The sequence below is a fragment of the Rhipicephalus sanguineus genome, chromosome 3, assembly GCF_013339695.2.
Source record: "Rhipicephalus sanguineus isolate Rsan-2018 chromosome 3, BIME_Rsan_1.4, whole genome shotgun sequence".
Lineage (NCBI taxonomy): Eukaryota > Metazoa > Arthropoda > Arachnida > Ixodida > Ixodidae > Rhipicephalus > Rhipicephalus sanguineus.
The window spans coordinates 58,410,899-58,418,235 of record NC_051178.1 but is presented as its reverse complement, the minus strand read 5'-3'; positions in this window follow the sequence as shown (position 1 = coordinate 58,418,235).

Genomic DNA, 7,337 nt, shown 5'->3' with positions numbered 1-7,337 from the left:
ACGTTCAGCCCACATTTCGCACAGCGGTCGCACCATGGCTGCGTTTAGTACAATGAGTCGTTTGCGACCACTACTCGCCTGTTTAGTTCACAGCAAAGTTGTTCACATGTTCACATGGCTGCATAATGCGAATAACTGCTCGAATCGTTACAGCACTGGATACGCAACGCGTGTAGATATACTAGAAAGGTGAGAAGGAACGAGAAAGAGAAAGATAGAAGCAGAGCAGACGCATATAATAACTGCTGTTCACCGCTCATCATGTCGCTTGTCAGTGGTAGAGTCGGTAATGGCTTTGCTCGTAAGTACTGCGATAACGTGTTACGGGCACAGTCAACCGAAAAATATTGCGGACCATGAAATCTGAGAGACAGTCGAATATCTCCGCAGCCTCACAACGCAGCCTGGTGTTTGGGTTTCGGCCCTCGACTAGAATTTATTTGCGTTCGGCCCTCGACTAGAATTTATTAACATCGTAGCATTCAGTTTTACTGGCTATTGCTACAGGCTGCTTGAGCATTGAATGTTTTCTGAGATCCCTTGTCCGTAAAGTTTTTTTTATGGGCTTTCTGCGCCCATTTGCATAAAATTGAGTTCATGGGGGCCGATTGTAACTTCAACATGTACTTCGACACACTGTGTGACAAAAGTTTTTATTTTTTTTTAATAGGGTGCAATAGCGCCCGGTGCCACGTGTGTTTGCGCGCCGGCTTTTCCAATTATATCGCGTCAATAATAACAAAAACCACGTCTCGCTCCTTGTTTGTAGTTGCCCGTTTCAGAGGCCCGTGTTACGAGATTAAGAGCGACCTCCTCGGCAACTTTCAAAGGTCTCGCGTAGCATTTTTTTTTGTTGTTGTTGTTGTTTCTCGCGTGCTTCCTTATACGGTTTCAGACGCATTACACTGGGTCACATCTGGTATTACACTCGGCGGAGAACGATGCCTTGTCAAGGAGGGAAGCCCTTAGAGAGACGGACGTAGCAGTTCGGTGTCATTCTCGCTTGCAGCTTGTCACGAGTTGCAAGTTTCCTTGTCTGCCTGCGCCGTCCTCGCCGTAGCGTACACGGCACTTCGTAGAAGCCTCTGAACTCTAGTGTGTAACTTCTTACATTCCTTTTCCTCGTGGAAGCACCTGCGAACTGAATACGGGTGAGTGGAGGAGAGATCAAGAGGTATACGTTGAGGTACTGCACTCGTAAAGCAGTGCTTTTAAGAATGGCAAACTGCTACAACAGAATAAAATGGCACATTGTCGAATAGATTTCTATTTTCCTTTTCAATAGTTATGCGAGTTGTCCAGACATTTATTCGTAAAGAGAGGGGGGAGGGGTGAGAGCGCCTCCCATAGTCGTCTAAAGGGGGCGGCAAGTCTTCTCCATACCTTAACACACTCGGACCTCTCCTGCCATTGGTAAAAGTGCGAGGTAACGGCCATGGAGGCTTTGACTATAATGGCGGCCGAGTAGCCCTGATATTGCATCCGAAGAGCACTTCACGCCTCACTGTTACCTCCGGAGAGCCGGAGACCAAAGGCAGGCTGTTGTCAAAAGCACGTCATCTCTTCATTTACGTGTTTGTATCCATTGCGAAGTGAGCCTTCTTTGCTTTCGGAGTCGACCAACAAGCAGGTAGGGGGGGGGGGGGCGGACGCCTATACACTGGCTTATTCTTCTCTAGCATTGCGAGACAGTAATAAACCATATTCCAGCCACTGAGCCAATAAGTCGAACTGTGAATTTCCCAGACCTGACTCGAGTCGTAGGTACACCGTCAGAAGTTGTTGTACGAGAAGTGCTTCAGCGAATAAGTGTGGCAGTAGCCGGCCTGTCGTTCGTCTTGACCAGTCGAATGAGACATCCCTGATATTGAGAGAGATCAGTGAAACCATCCCTGGTCGCCGTTAAATATATCTGCGCGACATAAACGCAAACTTCGTTGCAGACACGAATATAGCCAAGCTGTTTCTTGATGACTACATGAATCATCCGGGAAGCCGCTTGGGCTGCAGAAACTTCAGCTCAATAGCACTTCTTATAATGATAAATTCTAAAGCGTCTAACGGTCTCACTAAGCACTCATGGTTTTCTAAAATCAACAAGGCATTTTTTTTTCTATTTGGTCATGTTTAAACGTTGAAAAGTGTTCCATTTATATATAGATGAAAATGATCCATTTGCACGTTCTCAAGGCCTTTCGAAGCCAACAAGGAGGTGGCTCTTCATTGCCATGCTGGCTGAACTGCGCAATATGCAGCATTCGACGTCCGTAGATGACGGTGATAATAATAATTGCCATCCCTTTTGAAACGGAGTTAATCAAGTTTGAAGCGAAGCTAATCAACAAGATAATTAAGTTTTACTACATCTACACCCGCTGGTATTTTTTTTCTCTCTCTCGATCGCCTTGACGTTTTCTTTTTTGCTTCATTAAGAACCTCATCCACACGTCACGGATGTCTCGCTCTTTCTAGTCTACATTCTTTTACCATCAGTGTAGGGTAGTGAACCGGGTGTTTGTCTTGCTCTCTCTTTCTCTACCGATGTCTGTAACACCACCGGTACGATCAATTTTTTCCTGCTCTTTTTCTTTTCCAACTTCACGGGCTCTATCTTCTTTAATAAAGTTTACAACTGCCTTTGTTTATAAATCTCGATAGCTACATACACAGGTACACCTTAGAGGCAAAACCCCTTAGTAAATTTAGTAGGAGCCTGATTACGTCCGCGCCCCGTGCCTGGACCTCGACATTTTTTTGACGCCGATGCCAAGCCCCGTCATAGTTTTGACTTGGAAGGCACCCGCACGCGCCAGCGAGGTGTCATGCCTTCCTGCGACTTCACAGACAGTCCGCTTCACTCGATTTGGCACGCTCCAGTGCGCATGCCCGTTGTTCTCGCGCCCGCTTAACTGTCTTTCTTTCTTTCTTTTTCCTTTTTTTTTTCACTCGGTGTGGTTCGCGTAGTCATACCGGTTTATTTTTTCCTGCCTGCCCCGCTCAGAGAGTGGCAGTAGTGAAACGAACGGTGAAAACAACGCGCTCGAAGAAGAAGAGTTAAAAAATAAATAAAGAAAAAAAACGAGCGGGAGGTTGGTTCGTGCGAGTTGTCCGGCAGCGGCCCTGCCCCCCTTTTGCCACGGCTCGTTAAAGCCGTAGCCTCCGGTCTCCCGAAAAGCGCAGCGGCGCGCGGTCGCCCGCGTAAGCGACGGCGCAACAGTGGCACGGCACACGCTTGCGCAACGAATTGCGTGCGCGATCCTTCTTCCCACTCTTGTCTCTTCTTCTTCCTCCTCCTCCTTACGCGTCTCCAGTTAGCGCTCGTCCCCGCTACCAGCTTTCCCAGAAAGAGAGATCCGCGCCGTCCAATTCTCGTTTACGCGAGCGAGTGCAGATATGCTCGTGTCCGACTTTCTTTCTTTCTTTCTTCGTTTTTCTTCCCTGGTTCATTTCTTGCATGGTCAAGTGAGGATTCTTACTGACCACGACGGCTGCTCCAAACTTCTTTTCCCTCTTGTTTTTTTTTTTTTTTTGCTCTCGATTTTACTGAATTTCTCTCTCCTTTTCTCCAGCTTCGCGTTGGTATTCATTCTTCACTCTTATCCTTCGTTGTGTCCTGAATCCGAGGGGGAAATCCTGATGACCACTCCGTGGCCGTAGTGCGCAGTGCGAGGACGTTATTGTTACTTTTACGCATGCAATCACCCGAGCGCAGTGCAGTACGCGCGTGAGCTTCTGCGCAGTGCGCAAGTGCGACCTGGTTCGTTTTCGGCGGCGTCTCTCGGCATCGTAACGCGTCTAGAGTGGTCATTTCGGGCAACGCGAAATACGCTCGAATGCTGGATGAGCTGTTGCTTCGGCGAAAAAAACAAGAGGCTTCGGCAACGGTTAGGTCGTCGTCCACGTCTGTTTGCGTTGTATGGCACATTTAGGATCGTAAATAATTCTAGTTATCGTTCTTGATGATCGGGGAAAGTTCTTGGTTTAATTTAACCTGGGTGCACATCGGCAGTTTGATTGTTCGATCTGCTTCAAGACTGGTTTATCTGGTACGTGTGCGAAATCAATGGGAACTTTTTTTTTTATCAGTGTGAGAGTTGTGTGTATAGCCTATATAACGCCGTAACGTTCCCCGCTCAGCCACGTTACATGTGTGGATCATCCCAAGAGGTTGGAGGTCGCAACCTAGAAAGTTCTTACAAGCGAAATGAACAGTATGTAAACCCTGGGATAATTCGGTACACGTTACGCTCTAATTGTCTCAAGTCTATCTTTAATTCTTATTCGCTTCACGTGTGGTCGCGCCATGTGGTCACGTAGTACTTTCGCTGCTAAGATCGAAAGCGCGTGTTCGATTCCTGGCGACGGCGGCCGCATTTCGATGGGGGAGAAATGCAAAGAAGACCCGTGTGCTTATATTTAGGTATACTTCAATAATAGTTCATTTGGGCCTATAGTTGGTACATATTCCTGAGGTAAAAGAAACTGCGCAAACGCACGTGGGGCGTCTTGTGTGTTTGCGCCGTTTCTTTCACCTCAGGATTATATTTAGGTGCGCGTTAAGGAACTCCAGGAGGACAGAATTAATCCGCAGTCCCCCAGTACGGCGTGCCTCATAATCATATCGTGGTTTCGGTAGGTAAAATCACACAAATTATTATTATTATTATTATTATTATTATTATTATTATTATTATTATTATTATTATTATTATTATTATTATTATTATTATTATTGTTGTTGTTGTTGTTGTTGTTGTTGTTGTTGTTGTTGTTGTTGTTGGCCATGTTGCACACTTGGCAAGCACGGTCACTCAAAGGGCAGTCAAAATAATGAACCACTTCGCTACCCACCCCTAGGGTTATAATGTGAAGGTGCTGTTTGAATGCCCTACGCCGTTTTCTTATGTCTCTCGGACTAGTCGCGACACGGAGAACGAATAAAAAAAATTAAGGTAATGTAGCCCCAGTTAGGAGCAGAACGCGGAAATGAAAGATAATATTGCCATCCGCCCGTTCCTAGTACGAAGCTACAACGAAACCCTTACAGTTTTTTCAGAAAGAAAATCCTTTTTTTTTTAATTGCAACGATTCATCCTGGTCCGGGGATCGAACCCGAGCTCAACAGATTTCCAGGGCAATCACTACCAAATGAGCTAACCATTTTTTTTTGTTTATTGTCACATAATTGATATTGCAGTCAAAGTGAGTCAGCGTAGCTTTTGCTGACTCGACGGAACTAAAATCGTTTAAGGTTCATCAAGTTATCCAGTACAGACAACCGCTGAGGTGCTTCTTTCTGCGCTCGTTACATACATGCGCCAATAGAGCTAAATTAGGCTAGCAGTTGGGAGCGGCATGGTGCATTCATCGACAACTCGAAACACGCGTACAAAAGGACTAATCAGTGCTGCGGAGTAGAAATGATAAGGTAGAGGAAGCTTTGTGAGGATATGAACATGCAGCGTGCTGATCAAGTACCTACCCTTGCTTCCACGACAAAATGTGAGAAGGGGGATCAGAATGCGTGCGACAGCAGGGCGAAAAGCACTGCCTCAAGCTTTCATTTGGGCTAGTTGGTGCAATCATGAACACATAATGTGCACTCCTCTTCGTCCGTGTTTTTTTCGCGCAACATAATTATGTGTTCAAGAAAGCACTGCCTCCGTCGTGCTGCTAACGCTGTGGACGCACGGCTGCCGTGTGGACGCTTATGTCTTCAAAGACGCGCACTGCGCTTTGCTCGAAAGAGAAATTTTACGTCATCCTTTACACAAATTTAGTCGACGCGATTCCAATGTTCAATTTCTTTTCGACTGTTCTAAAGTGCGGGAATGCCAGCATATGAACGAAGGTGTATAACATAATGCAATGCTCGACGACACGATGCAATAGTTTATTTGCTGTGGAACTATGGTAATGGAGACTAGTTGGCTGCAGCTTAAAGTTGCTGTTTCTCCAATAATCTCGTGTTCGTCATGTGGAAATAAAAGTTTTCATTGATATATTGATTGATTGATTGATTGATTGATTGATTGATTGATTGATTGATTGATTGATTGATTGATTGATTGATTGATTGATTGATTGATTGATTGATTGATTGATTGATTGATTGACGCCATTATTTATTAACTTATTGATACAATAACAAGGAAGCTTATCGTCCCTTCTGCGACATTATCGACTCACCGATAGGGTTCTCCATCGATGTGTGTATACATCCTGGTGGTAATGCTTAAACATTTTGAAAATAAAGTTGTCATGTTTAACACAGAAGAAACAGCATTATACACTATGCTTTATTTATTATCCAACCATTGCAAGTGCAAGAAATGCTCGTTCCCACACACATCTTCAAAGTTTTTAGACTGTCCGAGGTAGCTTTCTATACTCATAGGCTGACGAGTATGGTGATGATGATGATTGTGTCTGACAAAACAAGAGTCTAGACCACGCCCGTAGCCAGGAATTTTTTTCGAGGGGGGGGGGGGTACTTGCTGAAAACCCTGACTTTTCAAGAAAAACACGCATGTTTATTATTTATTTTTGGTAAAAACACCTACTTCACCAAAATTTCGGGGGGGGGGGGGGAGGCGGGCCCCTTGGGCCCCCTCCCCCCTGACTACGGGCCTTGTCTATACCAAATTGACGTCAACTTTCATAAATGATGTCAGCAACAACAGTCTTAAACAAGTTCCATTTAGCGCTTCGTGCAGTTACTTTATGCCCAGTTTATTCAATTTTTTAAAAGCTGATTCTCAAAAATACAAAATGCACTATAGATTGCAAGAGTAACAGTTATTCTTGAAGGCGGCGATAGAAATGACATGAACAACTACAGACCAATCTCGGTGCTATCAAATTGTCAAAGTTTTTTGAGCAAATTATTAAGGCGTGAATTCTAAATTTTCGCACTAAAAATAACATACTTTGGTGGCGGTGGTGGTGGTGAAGCTTTATTTCGCAAAAATAACCTATATGGAAAAAAGTGCAGTGAAATGGCTGTTCTATCAAAGAGAAAAGGAATCTCGAATTTCGAAGATGAATTATACACTCTTGGGTGTTTCTCAACTTTAAGAAGGCATTCAATTTTCTCAAACATGACGTCCTAATAAAAAAGTTAAGCGATTATGGTATTCGTGTAATGACTCTGTAACTAATATGTAGTTGCTTAACAAGCCGCTACCAATGCACAGAAACTCATCAAGCAAAGTCCGTTTTAGGGGAAATGGAGTATGGGATCGCTTAAGGTTCCGTTCCTGGAACACGCTTTTTTTTATTAATATTATTATACGTATATGAATGATATCGTAAATACTCCCTTCACGCCAGATATG